Genomic DNA, 3,319 nt, shown 5'->3' with positions numbered 1-3,319 from the left:
CTCCCCCCTCCCTCTCTTTTTTTCTTTCTTCTTTCCCTCCTTCTCTCTATACCTTTCCTCCTCTCTCCCCTTCCCCTTCCTTCCTTCTCTCCCTCCCTCCCTTTCTTTTTCCTCCCTCTCTTCTTTCCTTCCTCCCTCCCTTTCCTTCTTTCTTTCCTCCCTCCCTCCATCCCTCCCTCCTTTTCCTTTATTCTTTCCCTCATTCTCTCTCTAACTTTCCTCCCTCCCTCCCTCCCTCCCTTCCTTCCTTCCTTCCTCTCTCCTTTCCTTTCTTCTTTCCCTCATTCTCTCATTCTCTAACTTTCCTCCCTCTCTTTCCCACTCTTTCTCCCTTCCTTCCCTCCCTCCCTCCCTTTCCTTCCTTCCTTCCTTCTTTCCTTCTTTCCTTCCTTCCTTCCTTCCTTCCTTCCTTCCTTCCTTCCTTCCTTCCTTCCTTCCTTCCTCTCTTTTCTCTCTTCTCTCTTGCTCTCTGGTAAAAATCCTTAGTCAAAATGAGACACAGGACAGATGTGAGGGAAAGAATCCATTGGTATCACCCATCCCAGTCCAGCCAGGTGAAAATCCTATAATGGGAAGAGCTGAGGGAGGTGAAATAGTGCTAGAAGAGTGAAAATCCAAAAAAGGAGTTTGCATCCTACTCTGTGTAGTCAGGTACTTGGTGAACAGGAGAAGATTAAAAAAACACCAAATAAGTTGAAATGTTTAAGTGGAGGTGCCCCATTTCTCTGCCACAGGAATATGATTGAAAATCTAGGATATTCAAATACAAATCAACCATTTGTTTTCTTTGTGATGGAGATTATGAAAATAGAATTTGCACAGATCTCTGCATTTACACAGCAGCACCCACACCACGAGGTCGTGGGTGTTTGTGCGTACTCACGGTCCACACAGCAGCACACCTCTTTTTGTTAGTTTGCTTTCCACACTTTCAGTTACCCATGTTACAAATACTCTTGGGTCTTGGAAGATATTTGTTTCCCTTCTGGATTTGAAACCTGAAATTCATGTTTCAAATTGTGTGTGAGAATCTCAATACTCCAAATAAATATTTTATTGTTTATGGAGACACAGTGTTTTGTTCTGATTTTAGCATATCCATTTCAATATGTTTTTCTAAGGCAGGAGAGAGAGAGCTAGAGTGAAGTCCTGACCACTTGTTTCCTCTCCACAGGCTGCGGCAGTCAGCCTAAACAAGGCATGTTCAGTAGTAGTGACCTTGTCAATGCATCCTTTGTAGGGGCAAGAATCTCACCACTTGAGCCATTCCTGGTGTCTCACAGGGTCCACATCAGCAGGGAGCTGGAATCAGGAAGTGGAGGTGAAATTTGAGCCCAGGCACTCTGACAGGGAGCACTGGCTGCCCTGCCAGCATTCCAACTACCAAGTGAAAACACTGAAATTTCAATTTCACTTACTTCACTTAAATTCCATGATGGTTGAAGAGTATGTTTAGAATATGTACAACTTGTAAAATATTTTCAAACTTCTTTAATGCGCACAGGTGCAGTTGAGAAGATTGTCTATTCTACAATGTCTAACTGTTCCTGAGAGGAACATGAACACATCTAATTATAAAGAATAAATTATAATTTGTCTATTTTTGCTTCAAAACTACTTATTTTGCTGATATATTTGAAAATGCATCATATACATATGTACGTTTAAAATTGTTCTGTCTTCTTGACATAACATTATCATTATAGCCTGTTTTTTGCTTCCGGTGTCTTTCTCTCTTGTCACATTTATGTTGCTAATATTAAAAAAATAAATATGACTGTCTTGATTGCTTATTAATTTGTTTCAAAGAGCAGCAGGAAAAGACAGACACACAGAATGGAGTGGTCTTTTATACACTGGCTCACTTTCAAAAAATGTTCACAATTCCTGGGATCTGACCAGGATGAAACCAGGACCCCTGAGCGCAATCCACAATTCCCATGTGGGTTGCAGGAACACAAGTGCTTCTTGCTAGGGGGTACACGAACAGGAAGCTGTTGTTGGAAGTGGAGCTAGAACTCAACCCAGGCACCCCAATTCAGGATGCGGGCGTGTCACGAGGCATGCTGGCTATGGGGCTAAGAAGCACTATTCTTTTAGTAACACAGGTTATTCCAGTTTTCCTATGGCTAGTTATACATAATTCTTTTATGGTTTTGCTTTTAATCTCAGTCTTTTTAAATTTTATTTTGAAACTTATTTTAATATTTATTACAAAAGTGAAGGGTTTTCAGACTCATGTGTGCCTCTGACTGGGACTGAGTTGAAGAGGTAAAGAAAAAAAAATACTCCAGTTTTCCCTCCTGTGTCTGTGGCCAGGAATGGGGGAGGAGAAGTACCATTTATTGTTGCCAGGCTATTTCGGGGTCCGGGGATGGAGATGGTCTTTTGAGTCCTCCTTAGAGACTTCATTGAGTCTCTATTTTTAAATTAAACCTCATTTTGGGTAGACTACGGCATGAACATGTCTTTTGGCTTATCAGAAAATGTCTTTTCAAAATGTTTTGGTTATCTATATAGAAGATAATTTTTAAATTATTAGGGATAGTATGATTTATTTTCTGTGTGACCCATGTTCTACATTTCTTTCCCTGTTCTCCTTTATTTTCATTAGATTGTTATTAATTTTGTTGTGTAATTTATGCAATAAACTGTGTCTTCTTTAAGCATATCGCTTGATGCATTTTGAGAGCTGTATATTCTCCTGGAGTCACCACAACAATCAATACAGGATAATCCTGGGGTAGGTTTAGTGTTTTATTTTATCTCCATTATTGGTTTATTAGCTCTATTTCCCTCTTTAAGTGGTAGTAATTTAGGTTTACACATTGCATCTTTAATTTATAATAGTTTAACTGCATATAACATATCAATTTATGACTTATGGAAGAAGTTTGCAACTATATACTCCCATTTTCTCCTTCCTAACCTTGTACTAAAAGCTTTCATACATTTTCTTTAAGCATCAAAATATTTTGCTTTATTTTTGTCCTGTAATTGTCTGTTAAAGAGACTATACTTTGAGAAGGTGACCTATTTATACACAGACTTGTTATTTTTAATGTTCTTCATTTGTGTTAAGATGCAAGCTTCCATCTGATGCCATTTGGGTTGGCTGATGATGAATTTGCCTAACTTTTGCTTGGAAAAAAAACTTTCTTCTGCTTCAATTTCTGAAATGCATCTCTCTGGGTATATAATTGTACATTGAAAGCTATTTTCTTCCAGCACTTAAAGGATAACATTCACTGTCTTTGAGCTTGTATAATTTCTTTTTATTGTTGGAAATGTTTTTGTATTTTTACTGTTATTATTTCCT

The sequence above is a fragment of the Ochotona curzoniae genome, unplaced genomic scaffold, assembly GCF_017591425.1.
Source record: "Ochotona curzoniae isolate NIBS_2020 unplaced genomic scaffold, NIBS_Ocur_1.0 scaffold_3890, whole genome shotgun sequence".
In the NCBI taxonomy this organism is placed as follows: domain Eukaryota; kingdom Metazoa; phylum Chordata; class Mammalia; order Lagomorpha; family Ochotonidae; genus Ochotona; species Ochotona curzoniae.
Note: the sequence above shows the minus strand (reverse complement) of the source record.